A 16,509-nucleotide genomic window follows, 5' to 3' on the forward strand; every position below is an offset into this window, starting at 1 on the left:
TGAAAAAACAGCTCGGTATAATAGAATTCCACTTAGATTAAATAAATATGCAAAATTGCTACTGGGTTATATTTAGGAAGTGGTCTCCTGCTCCATTGTGTTCAAGTGTACTTCCCATTTCTCTTCTATGAGGTTCAGTGTGGTTGGCTTTATGTTGAGATCTTCGATTCATTTGGACTTAAGTTTTGTGCATGGAGATAGATATGGATCTATTTTAATTCTCCTTGATATTCAGTTGATATTCAGTTATGCCAGCACCATTTGCTGAATATATTTTCTTTTTTCCATTTTATATTTTTTGCTTCTTTGTCAAAAATCAGGTGTTCATAGGTGTGTGAATTAATATTTGGGTCTTCAATTTGGTTCCATTGGTCCTCCTGTCTGTTTTTATGCCAATACCAGGCTGTTTTCAGTACTGTAGCTCTGTAGAAGACTTTGAAGTCAGGGATTGTGATGCTTCCAGAAGCTCCTTTATTGTACAGGGTTGTTTTGGCTATCCTGGGTTTTTTGTTTTTTCCATATAAAGTTGAGTATTGTTCTCTTGAGGTCTGTGAAGAATTTTGCTGGGATTTTGATGGGCATTGCATTGAATCTGTAGGTTGCTTTTGGTAAGATTGCCATTTTTACTATGCTAATTCTATCTACCTTAGAGCATGGGAGATCTTTCCATTTTCTAGTGTCTTCTTCAATTTCTCTCTTCAAAGATTTAAAGTTCTTGTCATACAGGTCTTTCACTTGTTTGTTTGGAGTTACTCTGAGATATTTTATGGTACTTGTGGCTATTGTGAAGGATGATGTTTCTCTGATTTCTTTCTCAGCCCATTTATCATCTGTGTAAAGGAGGGCTGCTGATTTTTTCTTTCAAACCTTCTTTTTTTTGGTTTTTTGTTGTTGTTGTTGTTGTTGTTGTTGTTTTTTGTTTTTCGAGACAGGGTTTCTCTATGGCTTTGGAGCCTGTCCTGGAACTAGCTCTGTAGACCAAGCTGGTCTCGAACTCACAGAGATCCGCCTGCCTCTGCCTCCCGAGTGCTGGGATTAAAGGCGTGCGCCACCATCGCCCAGCTCTCAAACCTTCTTGAACTCAAGGTTCAGAGTTAAAACTGACCACTAACCCTGGTGCTCTGTCTACCCCTCCCCAAGAGGGAGTCTGTCTTCACAAGGAAAAGAAAAGACTAGGGTCTGTCATGTCTGATTCCAGATAGTTCTGCCATTCACTCTAATCTTCCTCGATAATAAAATATAAAGGAACCCAGAACATAAGTTTTTCTAAAAAGAATTTGACATGATTAATAAAAATCATTCAGAAAATGTATATGTGGTGGTGAAGACCTACTATGCCAGCTGCTAGAGAGGCTGAGGCAGGAGGATTGCTTGAACTCAGAACTTCAAGGACCAACCTGGGCAAAGTACTGAAATCCCAAGTTACTGGGTGTGGTAACTTTTTCAGATCTCCATCATGTAACATGTCTTTAATCCCAATACTCAGAGGCTGAGAAAGAGGATCTCTGTGTGTTCAAAGCCGGTATGGTATATAGTGAGTTCCAGGCCAGCCAGAGTATCATCATAAGAATCTGTCTGGGGCAGGGGAGGAAGAGAAGGGAAGGGAAGGGAAGGGAAGGGAAGGGAAGGGAAGGGAAGGGAAGGGAAGGGAAGGGAAGGGAAGGGAAGGGAAGGGAAGGGAAGGGAAGGGAAAGAAAATACATGCCTTCTAAAACACCAGTCATGGCCTGGTTTAGGATCTGGATGTTGACTTTATAAGGGTATATTGAGTTGGTGGGAATTCATCAATGTGTGGGCTTAAACTGTGTACACTGTTATGAAGTATATTATACTTCAACAGAAAGGTTTTTTTTTCAAAGTATGCATGCCCTTTGACCTAGAAGTTTCATTTCCTGTTCTGCTCCCTCCAAAGGAAACATGCTCAGAGCTGAGTGCCCAGTTGTCCTTTCTAGGTCTCCACCACATAACAGTCATGCCCATGACACACTGGAAACAATGGAAGTGTCCAGCCTGGTGGGGGAAGGTAAGGAAGACAGCGGCTCCTGGCACCAAGGGGCAGGCCAGCCAACACAAAAAAGCACCAGGATACTGCACTCACAACGATGGGCAAAGTCTAGGTCAGCCTCACTGTGAAATAAAGTGAGCACAATCCAATCATACTCTTGGGGTCAGAGGGTTTTGAGGGGGGATAGCAGGGCAGGAGTTCTTCCTCCCTCTGCCCCCTGTGTAAGGTAAAAGAGCCAACTGAAGCAGGAAAACCAACCACTCCCTGAGCAGGAAACCAACAAATCCCTGAGTACCCTGACTCTGAATTCAGAGTCAGTGAAAGAAACACACCCTGGATCTGAGACCTGAATCAGGGAAAGAAACACCGTTAGCCTTGAACCCAGAATCAAAGAAACATGCCCTGACTCTGAAAAAAGTGCGAAAGAAACACTCATTGTCCCTAAAATCAGAGCCGGTGAAAGAAATATGCCCTGGCGCAAAGATTAAAGTCAAAAGGCTAAAAAGGACCAGTGAAAAAAAATACAGTTTGGCCCTGAAATCAGAACCATCTATGCCCCTGACCAACTAAACTAACCAATCCCTGAGCAGGGAAAACTAACCAATCCCTCTTTTCTCTGGGAAAACTCTACCCCAAGAAGTCCTATATAAACTCTCTGCCTGTCCAGTTGGAGACTGCCTTTTTACCACCCTGGCAGAGGCAACCACTCTCCTGGACTCCTTCTTCCCAAACAAATCTCTTTCTCAAAAGAGTCTTGGGTGATGATCTTCTGCCAGAGGAAATTGCTACGGTGCTGCTGGGGCTTCCCCTTTAGCAGAGTGCTAATGAAAGCACTAACATCCTTTCGGTAAGGGAGCCCAGACCCAGGACGATAAACATAACATGTACTCGCTCATAGTGGCTTTTAGACATAAAGCAAAGAAAAACCAGACTACAGTCCACAACCTCAAAGAACCTAGACAACAAAGAGGACCTTAAGAGAGACATACATGGATCTACATAGGAAGGAGAAAATGACAAGATCTCATGAGTAAATTGAGAGTGTGGGGGGTCTCAGGAGAGGGTAGAAGGGGAGAGGGAAGGGAGGGGAGTGAAGAAAAATGTATAGCTCAATAAAAACAATTTTAAAAAAAAGAAGTAACATCTTGGGCCAGAGAAGAAGAAGCTCGTAGCTCTGCTAGGACATTCCCTTAGGGAAACAGAGCAGAGCTCAGCTGTCGCAGCTCTCTAGGAGATGAGCAGGATCCCTATATCATGCGGGGAGACCATCCCCCACCGCACCCCAGCTTTAGGTAGCCTGGCTTCCCAACAAGTCAGGACACCTTTCCCTTGAGGGCTGAGCTGTCCTATTGCGGCTCTACCCCAAGTATAGCCTGGCTTCCTGATAAGTCAGGATATCTTTGCAGCTCCAGAGTTGTGACACACACACTCCCTGAGCTTCCTTACACTAGGGAGCCTTACTTTTATAATTAGAAAAAATAGTAAGTATTCTTTAATATAAAGGAAACCTAAGGAGACAAAACCATTGTTATGAAATGGGGTTTTGGATGTATTGAAAGGATGAAGTTGTCATTCAATAATAGAGAATATGCTTGTTTCAAATGTACTAAGTGTGATGATTAATTAGATGTGAGAACCCTGGGTTCAAACCCCAGCCCTGTGGCTTGTCAGTAATGTGACCATAGGCAAGGTCCTTATCTGGCCTTTAGCAGGTTTGCAGCTCAGACACTCCATCTACAAAGTGGCGATAATAGTACCTTCTTTATAGGAATATTGGGGATCAAAATGAGATCCCACACACTAAGCCTTCAAGGCCATGCTTGTCACAGGCCTATAGACTCGTCAGCTAATATTAATGCTTCAATTCTTTCCCATTTCCAGGCATGGGGACACATGCCCATGAAACCAGCTACTCCAGAAGCTGAGGCAGGAGGACTGTGAGTTTAAAGCCAGCTTGGAGCACATAGTAAGTTTCAGACAAAGCTAGACTATATAGCAATACCATGCTTCAAAAAAGAGAAGGCATTCTGATCCACCATTCAGAAGGGGTGGTCAAAGAATCATCCACTGAAGACTCTGATCCAGTAAGACATTCTGGGGTGACATACATGAAGACATTCCCATTATCGATGATGGCCCTGTTGGCTATCAGTAGCCTTGGACACTAGGGGCTGCTCTGAAGGGACTTCTCACTAAAGATCACATCTCTCTGTCGCTACCCTCCACCTGCTCATTCCAGCCAGATGAGCCACCCCAAACCTCTTCCACACAGCACAGCATCTGGGTACACTGCTCACCACGATGAGCCAGAGGTATGGACTTGCACCCTCTACGTACGATTTTTGGTAGTGCAAAGAGAGCCCAGAATGTCTCATTTCATTTTCTGAGACAGGGCCATATTGCCACTGGCAAAGGAGATGGGGGGCAGGATGGAGAGAATCCTCAGTGTTGCAAAGCAAAAGCAACGCCACCAGGTGTGAGAACAAGTGGTCCCGGTCCAGGTTCCAACACTAACTGGAGCTGTGGAGAAAACATTTCAACTCCCCCAGCCCAGGTCTGGTCAGCCATAAAGAACAAGAATAAATCCAGTTCCTTCTTTCTTTCCTTCTTTCCTTCTTCCTTTCTTTCTTAACATTTTCTTTTAAGACAGCTTCTTGCTGAGTTGCCCTGTCTGGTAGTGAACCTGTAATTCTCGGCCCCACCAAATAGCTAACCAGGCCCCGCTTGTTTCCTGTTTCAGACAGAGTGCCATCGTGCAGCCCAGGCTGGCCCACCCTTGAGCTCCTCCTGCCTCAGTCTCCCGAGGGGTGGAGTCACAGGTGTGTGCCACCACATCTGCCGATGTAAATCATGTCTTGGGAGATTCCTGTAAGCCAGGGAAGCCAAAACTGAATCATTATCACAGCTGTACTCAATTTCCTGATAATGAACAGGAGCCTCAAAGTTAAGACAATAAACCCATGGTCACAGGGCTGCTGGGCACCAATGGCAGAATCTGAACCAGAGTCTTATCTTTAAACCCTTGGCTATTCTTACATACAAAGCTCTTACATCAATAAGGGTAGTGTTGAATGTGAGATGCCCACAGGCTGGACTTAAGCAAATTTCAAGAATCTGCCCGGCTGGACGGGTGGTGGCAGAACTTCAATCCCAGCACTCAGGAAGCAGAGGTAGGTGGATCTCTGTGGGTCTGAGGCCGGCTAGTCTACAGAGCAAGTTCCAGACAGCCAAGGCTACACAAAGAAACCAAACCCCGTGTAGGCACAAGGACCCCTTTCCTGGCAGTTGAACATGAACTCCAGTTAAGGCAGGTGGCTAGGACCAGAGAAGAGGCAGGGAACTTATCCAGACACTAAGATGGGGTGAGAGCTGCACCTCAAAATCAACACATTCGTGATTCATTCACGTGATTTCCTTGCATAAAGACGAAGGTGCTGTCTGGGACTCAACCCAGACCCAGCCCAGAGTACATCTAGACCCCACCTTCATGGGGTCACCATCGGCAACACATAGAAGGAAATAAGGCTCACTGGGATGATAAAACAAACTGAGACAGGAAAATAAAAAGCCTTTTCAGGCCAGGGATGCAACTCAGTTTGTAGAGTCCTTGCCTAGCACACACAAAGGTCAGGTTCATATCCCAGAACCACATAGACCTCGTGTAATAACAAGTGCCTGTAACCCTGACATTCAGGCTTCCACAAGACCTTGTCCCAAAGAAGAAAAGAGGAAGGGGAGGAGGAAACAGGGAGGAGAGAAAAAAGAGAGAAGGGGTAGAGGATGGAGAGGAAGAAGGGGAAAAAGAACAACGAGGAGAGGAGGGAAAAGAGAGACGGACAGAAGAGGAGAAGGGCTGGAGAGAAAGCTCAGGAGGTAAGGTGCTTTCTCTGAAAGCATGAGAATCTGAGTTCAATCCCCAGGACAAAAACACAGGCATGGTGGTGTGTGTTTACAATCCCAGGGCTGAGGAGGTAGAGGCAGATCCCTGGGGATCACACAAGCCAGCCTAGCCTACTTGATGAGTCCAGACCCTGTCTCAAAAGAGAACTTAAGGTGGATGATACCCAAGGAACAAAGCATGAGGTACGGTTGATAACTGCCCTCCACACATGTGTATATAACCGCATGTACACTCGCATGCCTTGTGTCCTGTACACACATGAACATGCATGTGCACACAAAAAAAAGAAAAATGCCTTTTCCATTCAAGTTTCTCCTCTTTCTACTACAAGTCCCACCTTTAGGAAGGCTCTACACATACTGGGCGGTGGTGGCACAGGCCTTTAATCCCAGCACTTGGGAGGCAGAGGCAGATGGATCTCTGAGGTCAAGGACAGCCTGGTCTACAGAGAGAGCTCTAGAACTGCCAGGGCTACACAGAGACTAAGTCACATACTCAAGGTCAAGTATTATGGAAGAATGTGTGACTCCGTGTCTCAGAAATCATGCTGTATCATTTCTGGGGTTGGAAAAGAAAAGTGAGATAGCTTCTTCGGGTTTCCTTGGGATGCTTGTCCCTTCGCCCAGCCACTATGCTGTGCAGAAGTATAAACCAGTGCACAGGAGAGGGCATGAATAGCCATAGGAGAGGAGCCATGTGCGACACCAAGCCAACAGCCAGCAGCAAGTGCCAGACATAAGCAATGAAGCCAGCAGGTAATTCACCTCTAAGCCTTAAATCACCCAGATGACACTAGATAGCAAAGATATGAGTGTTCCCCGATGAGCCCTGTCCAAATTGCAGATTCATGGGCAAAATAAATGTCAGCATTGTTGTAAGCTATACACTTCTGGTGGCTTAATATGCTGTGTTGTATCACTAGAGGAGCAACAGAGCCTGAATTTGAACTGAGCAGGCTGGCTCTAGAGCTCTTTTTGCAGCAGGCCCTGCTATCTAAGAGGCAATGCAGAGGAAGGGGCTAGAGACAGAGGTCAGAGGTCAGAAGCAGACCTCACTTCAGTCATTAGCCCCTCATCCATCAAATGTTTCTGGGGTTTGTTGTTGGTTTGTTTGGTTTGGATCTGGTTTGTTTATTTTCCAGTACCTGCCGTGTTCTGTGTTCTCTACTAGTTCTGAGGTTTGGGTGAGTAGCTTGACAAGCCCATGCTAGCTAGCGATGGGAAGGAAGCAGGCAGGTATGTAGAGTAGGTAGGTGTTATCCAAAGGAAACTACATGGCCAGGGAGGCCTATTTCAGTGGGGTAACCCTGGGTGGCCTCTCTGGAGGGGAGATGGTAAGGATGAGACAGACACAAAGAGCAAAAGGGATAGCAAGCATCGTCAAGAACAAACCCAGGCTTCGATTCTGGCTCCATCACTTCCTAGCTGTGATCCTGGGGAACAGCAATGAGATGCTGCTTCTTAGGACTGTCGTCCCCACAGGTAAGGGTTGTTCCTGGGAATAAACACATTAACATGTGGAGCATGTAGCCTGGCGGAAGAGCTATATAAATATCAATAGCCACAGTATACGGCCTAAGAGACCACTTTGGTTCCTGTCCAAACTATACTAACAAAAACTAATGCGGAAGAGTGCACACAAGGGGTCAGAGAGTCTGCCTCCTGCTGCATAGATAGCAAGAAGCAGAACAGAGGAAAGAGGAACACATGCCATCCCAAAGGAAGCTGACACAGGCCCTTCCACCTGCCCCTGCAGCCATTCTGGGTCATCCCTTGACCAACGTGTATGTCCAACATGCACCCCCACCCTCAACCCCCACAGAGCTCAGGAGGGTGGAGCTGGAGGCTGGACTCTCATCTCTCTCCAGGTACCACACTAAAGGTAGTGGACACCATCAAGGCAGGGGGCTGGGGAGGCAAGGTAAGAAAGCCTGGTAAGAGTGCAGGGGAGAAGCTTCCGGAGCTTCTGGAAGGGCAGAAACCCTGTTAGGGTAATGTATCGCCTGTCATCACACTCTCCAGGACCCTGGAGAGCACCCAGAACACTGCTGGTGCCCACAGCCAAAGGGGACCCAAAACAAGCACAGTGCTTGCAGAGACATGCCAGGAGTTAGAGATAGCTACACAATGATCCAACAGCAAGACCTCCAGGGCACACAATGGCACCCAGCATAGGCGTGTACACACACACACACACACTCAGTCCTCCTGTCTGCCTGCCACTCTTGCCCGACTCTGGTTCGCTTCCAGCCACTGACCCTGGTCCTGCAGGCTCCCCATGCCTGATGCCATCTGCTGATCCAGACCTGGTAGATTTCAGCCAGCCCTGCATAACCCAGGAAGGAGGCTATGCTGTATCTAAATCAGAGACAGGAGGAGAGGTGACCTGGTCACAGGAGAAAGGTACAAATCTAGAACCAGAGCCTGAGCAAAACCAGGGGTTGTCAGCACAGTCTCTGTGATAGGCTGGCTTTGGTATTCCACATGCCTTCGAAGCCCTGTGACTGCTTTGCAACATGAGCAGACGGGCAGGAAAAAAACCCTTACGCACATCTGGGTGTCTAAAGGAGTTATATTAAACATACATACAAAGGACAAAATGACAGGTAAGAGCAGGCATGAAACAGAACTTTCCACTGGTGAGAGATCAAAGCACCGAAAAGGTGAGGAGTAGATGGATATGGTGGCATTACAGCTTTTTAACTAAACTTATTAGAACAAAGGCCACCCTCAATTGTTGAGGTCTGACTTGTCTCTAAATGACTGCTGAACCTTCCCAGCTTCTGTGGGGTGTGACCTTGCCTGTAGACAGAGAGATGGAGGCAGTGACCTTTGTAATGCCAGCCTGAGCTGTCTGTGCATGAGAAGGAGGCAGCTGTATACCTCCCTACAGCATGACCTCTCCTGGAGGGAGTGCCACGTTGCTTGGAGATGGGAGAGGGTAGGGCAACAAGGACCACCTGGTACCATGGCAACAGGCCCTGGCTAAGGCACAGCCACAACTTCTTTAACGGATCATGACAGGACCTAAGTGTTTGCAGATGGCACCCCCCTGTCAGAGAGGGTGTGATAGCCCAAGAGGAGCAGCAAGTGCCTGAGGAAGGAAAGAGAGGAGGCTGGAGGGGATCAGACCCTGGCATGTGAAGCCTGCTTGGCTCATGCTCTAGGACTCCCCAAGAAACCTTTGCCCACTTCTTCCCTCCACTACCACCACCATCCCTCCCTCAGGGTTCAGCCTGTGCTGTGTCCCAGACACCTCTAATTCCAGGTACCAGGTACCAACTCACTCCCAGCCTTGTCCCCCAGAATTTTGGCTCCCTCCTGCCAGTCTGCTAAGTCTTCTATCTTGCTCTTCAGTTTCTCTGGCGTCCTCCATCCCCTGCCCTGTCCTTTCCTGACTACAGCCCAGACCAGTGCCCACGACCATCTGCCAGCACCAAACGCCAGCATCCCCCCTCCCCCCACTCCTCCTTCAGGCACCTGCTTCCAAGCTGCTGTTCTCCCGTCCTCCCCTGCCCACTTTGGGGTGCCTGCACCCTCCTGGGTATCTTTGGCTCCAGTTCTCAGGCTGTGAACCAGATCTATCCAGGCTTGGGGAAATGGGCCACAGCTCTAGAGGCATCAACCAGCACAGAAGTTTGACCCTTGAGCCTCAGATTCCACAACCAGGAAGTGTCTTGGGGTTGTCTATGCAGTCTCCACCTCCACACGAGGGAATGAGAATCTATACCACCAGGCCCTGCTGCCTTCCCAACTGCTCAAAACTTTTCCATCAGTAGTGCCCTTAGTCAAATACCCCAGAATCCAATCAAGAGCCAGAGAGCATGGTGTGTGCCAGTAATCCCAGCAATGGGGGTGGGGGTACAGTAGAAGGATTATGAGAGTCCACGGCCAGACTGGCTTACATGAGAGTGCCTCAAAAAAAATTTTTTTTTAAATTTCAGCAAAGTCAAGCACAGTGGTGTTCATCTATGATCTCAGCTAGTGGCACGTGTCTTTAACCTCAGTACTCGGAAAGCTTGCCTGATCTACATAGTAAGTCCAGGACTGTTACATAGAGAAACCCTGTCTTGAAAAACAAAACAAAACAAAAAAATTCCTAGATAAGGAAATTGAGGCTTTAGAAAAAAGCTAGATTATCCCACCTCCTACTCCAGCCACCTCAGTAGTGACCAGTCACGCCCCCCACCATCAGAAGCACCACAAATCAGAGCTGAGTGATGCTCAGGCTCTCTCTGCAGAAGTGGTGTGGGTCCCCACACCCCCCAGATCAGAAGCACCTCAAATCATAGCTGAGTGATGCTCAGGCTCTCTCTGCAGAAGTGCTGTGGGTCCCCACAGAAAGCCGCCATATCAACTTCACTTGTGTGTAATCTGGAAGCATAAGGGAGTTAATGGCCCTGGAGCCACCCTTGGGGGAAGGAGAACTGCAAATGGCTTCTCTCCCCAACAGAGCAGTGCTGAAATACAGCCCTCAGGCTCCTCGGGAGTCCCTGGGGAGAGAAGTAGCAGATGGTCAGAAAGGCCTCTCTGCATTACTCCCCTTTCTCTTCTGCAGACCCCCCTTCCTATTGGCCTGAAGTCACTCAAGTAGACCATTGGGGGTAAGCCCTTTTCCTAGCGTGGGAGATGGAACAGCAATTCACACCCAGGTCTCAGTGTCAACCAATTGTCCTCAACAATGTCACCAAAGAGAATAGTTAAGCCTGTAGCCATTGCCACCCTTCCAGGCCCCTTTTCCTTTAAAGTTCCCAATCATTCTGAACCTCTGCAACTCAGCCTCGCTTGATCAGACTTCTTTGCTTGTTTGTTGCCTGCTTTGGAGAATTTTGGATTTGATATTGAGTTTTGGTTTGTGACTTCTGAGATAGGGTCTCACTTTGTAGCCCAAGCTTGCTTGGAACTCATGGCAATGCCCCTGTCTCAGCATTCTGAGGGCTGGGATTACAGGCATAAGCCACCACACCTCAAAGGGGATCGTGGGAAAGAGTGGAAGGCTATGGAGGTGGTCCTCACTGGAGATCACAGAGACTGAGTCCTGTTGAACTAGGACATCCTGAACTGACATAGTGTCCCATAGTTGTGCCCTGGCCCTTCCCAAGGTTAACATCTGCCCCTACCCAAAAAATAGCAACCACAAAGGGTCTTGACTTCAACCTGCCATCCCATCCCCAGGCCCCAACCTTCCACCAACTCCTCAACATCTAGTGAGGGAGGAGGGACCTGAAGTAGCTTCCAGAAACCTGAGCAGACACATCCAGCAGACATCCACCCCTAGAACTGGGCAACCCAGAACCCTTGTTTAGAGGTGATGTCACAGCCTCTCCCAAGTCCTGCCCAAGTCCTAAGGGAAATCACTGCCCCAGACCTCACAGGCCCTGAGTCACTCCCAGCCTCCAGGCAGCTATGTGAGCTTTCTGTTTATTCCTCGCCCACAGCAGGAGGAACAGAGGGGAGGAGAGCCTTCTTCTCCAAGGGAAACTGAGACTTACAGGGCTCAAAGGACAGCCCTAGAGTCAAAAGGCATGCCCCAATATCAGCCCAGGACTATTCTAGTAATCCCTTTAGAGGCGACCCTGATGAGGGCCTATTCAACAGAAACTGCTCCCTGAATTCAAAGCCAAACCCCAACAGCATGTAAATGCCCTTCAGATTTGGTAAGGGTGAAAGACAGCTATAGAGGAAAGAAGGGTGCCCCTTACCAGCTTCCAAGTCCAGACATAACAAGTGTGGGCAAAACCAAAGTGCAATCTACGGAATTCCTCTGACCTGTAAACAGGACCCCCACGGATGGTTGGCACTGCCACACCTACCCAAGGCCTCTAGAAATGAACATCAGGCTGCAGGCTGGCATTTACCCACAGGTTCATGAAAGTCTCTGGACCAGCAATTCCAATCCTACCTCCTCTCCCTGGAGCAAGCACAAGCTGGCTTGAGAACAGACAAGCTGGGGCTTCTGTCCTTGCCAGTGACAACAACAAGTCCCTTCAACACCCATCCCGCAGCCTAGCTTCAGGGTCCTCTTGGGGTTCCTGGCTTCTTTCCTGCCACTGCCACCTGTAAACACCCACGTCTGACCTCCATCTCGGTCAGTCGTCTCTCAACAGACTCCAACAGGGAGCTGACCAACCTCTCTCTCTCTCTCTCTCTCTCTCTCTCTCTCTCTCTCTCTCTCACACACACACACACACACACACTCACACACACACACACACACCTCTTCGCGGTGTGAGTGCAGTGCCGCACCCGCACACCTAGCAAGGATTTCTAAGAACCGTCACCCTACCTCCCAAACAGAATCTAATGAGCTCAACTGCTCCGTGCGATAGGCGCACGGAGCTCACCGGAGCCATCCGTGTTTTGCCAACACACGCATCCACTCTCACAGCATCCACTCCAGTTCCACGCTCAGTCACACCCAGGACTCGCGTCCAGATGCACGCCGGCTGTGGAATTACATTACAAGCCAGCCCCGAGCCACTGACCTTACCACACTCCTGACGTGGACAGAATGTCAACAGTCAGTCCTCTGCCTGCTCACCCAACGTGCGCGCTGGCCGGCGAAGCGTCCACTGCTCTCCATGCGGACCGAGCCCCCTCCTCCTCGGCGCCGGGTTCCCTCGAAGCCCGCCCAGTCGCGTGCACCGTCACCACTGCGCGCACACGCGCACACCGGGCGGGCACAAAGCTGTACTCCGCCGCCCTCCCGCAGCCGCTCGCACACCTGGCGGGCGCGCCTCCGCTTCCAGAGCGCGCGTACGCAGCCGCTGCCCGTGCCCGCTAGAGCCCGCGCTCCCGCCCCTCGGATCTGGGTCCCCGGCGGCGCCCACCGCGCAGCTGCGTGAGACCGGGAGGGAGCCGGGCCGTCAAAGGCACCAGGGTTAGTGTACGGCGGGTCCTGAGTGTCGAGAGCCCAGGGGGGAGTGCCCCAGGAAGCTCCTCCTGAACAAAGGCATGGGGTGGAGCAGGCCCTGGGGACCCGGGGGACAGAAAAAGGGAGAAACCCCACCTGCCCGAAAGGTTCCTGCAGGACAGCCCGAATGCGCAACACTGGGAGACCTAGATGCGGAAAGACCTGAAAAGGCTCTCCGAAAAAGAGTGCTTTTGGAACGTGGAAGTAGGGGACCCTCGAGGACTGCCGAAAATCCCAAAGCTGGTCCCTGCCTGGGACCCGGTAACCTACAGCTTTGGTTCACTCTGCTGACACCATCCCGTCTCCCAACAAACCAAAGATGCTCCTAAACTTGAAGGCGTTGAGGGAACGATGTTCCAGGCTTTCTCTGTAACCCCCACAGCAAGCAGCCTCTACCACACATCCACTAATGGGAAGCTCATTCCCCAGAGGCAGCACTCAGGCAGCTTAAGCCCTAAAACGCCCTTTATTTGCACAGAAATCTTCCTCACTCCTATCCACCGGTCACAGCTCATTCTGTTCTGGCCACAATGTTCTGTTTCTAGAACATTCTTCGCACTCACTGTTTCCGTGTGTCCCGCGCCCTACAATCCACCACCCTGCCCCCAACGCCCTCAGCGGCACCTTCTCCATATGGCTGTCTCTTTGGGCAGTCCAAGACAGCGGCCCACATCTTCCCACATCCCCACACAGGTCACTCATCATTTCCATGCCCTATTTTAGACTTCTTAGCAATCTGATCGTTTTGACAAACTCTCATTTCCGTGTTTGCGTGCTGATGGTCGGCCTCTCACACTGGAGTGTGTGTCCCATGCAGGCAGGACCCTTACCTGGACCGTTCTAACTTCAGGACCAGACCAAGGGCATGATCATAACGGTCAGAGGTGGAAGGGAAAGAGGAAAGCAGGAATGGACTGGTCGCAGACTGGGTCCTGAAATGCTAACGGCCGGGCATTGGAGAACAGACCCTGGCATGGGATCCAGCAGAGGAAAGGAGATGTCCCTGCCAGTGGGATCAACAGACAGCCTTAGAACAAAGGACACTTTCCACACTTTAGATCCTACCCTGAGCACTACAACTCTGATTCCAGTGTTAGACAGCAAAAACGGTTTAGTAGCAACACCAACCCTCACCAGAGTTTGACTGATACTCAGGACACACATGGTATAAGGAAAAAATCTGTACTGAAAAATGTCCTCTGACCTCCACATGCATGGAGAGAGAGAGAGAGAGAGAGAGAGAGAGAGAGAGAGAGAGAGAGAGAGAGAGAGAGAGAGAGAGAGAGAGAACATAAATGTAATTCTAAATAATAATAAAATTGAGCTGGGCAGTTGGGCAGTGATGGTATATGCCTTTAATCCCAGCACTTGAGAAGCAGAGGCAGGTGGAACTCTGGGTTTGAGGACAGCCTGACCTGGGCTACAGAGCTAGTTCCAGGACAGCTACACAAAAAAAAAAAAAAAAAAACCTATCTGGGGCAGGGGGAATTTCTTTTTTTTAAGAAAGGAAAAAAAAAATACTTGAGAGCTTACTTTGGTCAGTGTCTGAAACAGAAGCCACTCAGTCTGCCTAGATGAAGACAAAAGCTTCGATTTTACCCTTTCTCTGCCATCCAATCCTCCATCAGACCCCTGATCCCTCAAGAACGTCCCAAGCCCTCAGCCCCAGTGAATCCTGAAACCAAATACAGTCACAAACTCTAAGTATACTGTGCTTTTTCCTATAAAGATATCTTGGGAGCTGGAGAAATAGCTCAGTGGTTTAAGAGCACTGACTGCTCCTCCAGAGGTCCTGAGTTCAGTCCCCAGCAACCACATAGTGGTTCACAACCATCAGTAAATGAGATCCAGTGTCCTCTTCTCGCCTGCAGGAATACATGCAGGCAGAACACTATACATAATAAATAAATAAGTCGAGAGAGAGAGAGAGAGAGAGAGAGAGAGAGAGAGAGATCTTAAAGCCTTTAATCCCAGCACTCAGTGTAATGTAAACTCTGAGTCTGAGGAGAGCCTGATCTACATAATGAATTCCAGGCCAGCCAAAACTACCTAGAGACACCTAGCCTTGAATAAAGAGGGAAAAGGGAAGTGGAATTCAGGAGCTTAAAGCACTGGTTGCTTTTGCAGAGGACCTAGGTTTGGTTCCCAGCACCCGTGTGGGTTCACTGTTGTCTGTAACTCCATTTCCAGGGGATCTGAAGCCCTCTTCCGGCCTCCACTGGCACCGAGTGAATGCATGGTGCACATATATGCAAGTACACTGGTACACACAAGATAAAAATAAACAAATACTAGTAATAACAGATGTCCCAGACTTACAGTGGTTCCAGTTACAGGTTGTTGACTTTAGGGCTGTGGGAAAGACTGTTGTTTTTTTTCACGGCTGGAGATCTGTCATCCATATACTCCTGAGCTCCCTTTCAGCAGCTGTGAACTAAGGCTTTCAGCCACACTTCACCAGGGCAAACAGCTCATTTTACATCCTACGGTGTTGCCAGCCTTGGAAATGTTGTATTCAATAATTATGGGACATAATCAACAGTTTATTGTAAAAACAGGCTAAGCTACAATGTTCAGTAGGCCAGGTGTACCAAACACATTTAATATGTTCAATTTAGTGAGTCTGCTAGAATACAGCCCCATTGTAAGTTGTACCTGTACATGTAAACCAATATGAAGTTGAGAACTTTCATCTTTTCCCCATAAATGAGGCATTTTACAACTCTTTGATGCATTACAATCGTCAGCATCACCAGTCTGGCTCTTTAGAAGCCATTAAGTAAAAAAAGAATTAGCTGAATGCTAGCACTGAGATTCCAGGGTCATGGGTCTGACAGCCAAGGCGGCTGCTAAGTGACCAACAGGTAGGAAGCAGATATAGGGTGGGTACACTAGACAGAGTGATGACCCATACCCAGGTGGAACAAACCAACAAGGAACAGGATTCCATTAACTACTCAGAACAGGGTTCTCAGAACAACACATGTCTAAACCTTATGAAGGTTGGTTTCTGGAACTTCCCATTTACTACTTTCAGACTGTGTTTAATGAGGAGTAATTGAAACTTCAGAGAAAAGGGGCTCACTGCGTTGGTTTGGACCTACAGTCCAGCATCCAGGACATCTTGGGTCCCATCGCTACTGAGATGATGCCTAGGTTCCTGCTGTCAGCAATATCATCAACATGCAATTCACACTCATCCCAGAGGCATCCATGAACATAAGCAGAGCTCCAGCAAGGGCAGCCTTCTCGTCAGCCTCCTTAGCTGCAGTCCCCCTGCCCACGTTCCTCTGTGTCACCTGCATGGCTCTTATGGGAAATGAGATGACTTCCTGCAGAAATGCACATCCGCTGTCCCACACTTCACCACCCCCATGAAATTTCTAGTCTAGAAAACTAATCAGATAAACAATCTTTCTCTGGCAGGGTGGGCTCTCGGGGAATTCATTCAATAATGATAATCATTCAGTTCTTCCCTAAGTTTCCCCAAGCCAATCTCTTTAATAACAGACTCTGAAACTTGAATCAGGACTGATGTTCAGCCTGTTGATATGAGGTTTCTGGGTGAGTTTGTGTGTGTGTGTGTGTGTGTGTGTGTGTGTGTGTGTGTGCGCCTGAGATTAGAGGCATCGCACCCTTCTGGAGCTGGAGTTACAGGCACTGTGCAACACCCAATGTGGGAGCTGGGAAC

The 16,509-nt window shown here is 48.8% G+C and overlaps 1 protein-coding gene across 7 annotated transcripts in view; it reads right to left on the reverse strand.

The window, feature by feature from the left end:
* Positions 1–16,509, reverse strand: part of Rap1gap2 (RAP1 GTPase activating protein 2) — a 227,075-nt gene that overhangs the window by 196,567 nt on the left and 13,999 nt on the right. The window contains exon 1 of one of the 7 annotated variants that reach the window (XM_057773538.1): positions 12,447–12,666. The exons of 4 other annotated variants lie outside the window; for them this stretch is intronic. The gene's annotated coding sequence lies outside the window, so the exon portion shown is untranslated. Of the gene's footprint in view, positions 1–12,390; positions 12,667–16,509 lie in introns of those variants that run through there. 2 more of the 7 variants (XM_057773537.1, XM_057773536.1) reach the window with 2 other exon arrangements.

Source organism: Chionomys nivalis, chromosome 7 (genome assembly GCF_950005125.1).
Source record: "Chionomys nivalis chromosome 7, mChiNiv1.1, whole genome shotgun sequence".
In the NCBI taxonomy this organism is placed as follows: domain Eukaryota; kingdom Metazoa; phylum Chordata; class Mammalia; order Rodentia; family Cricetidae; genus Chionomys; species Chionomys nivalis.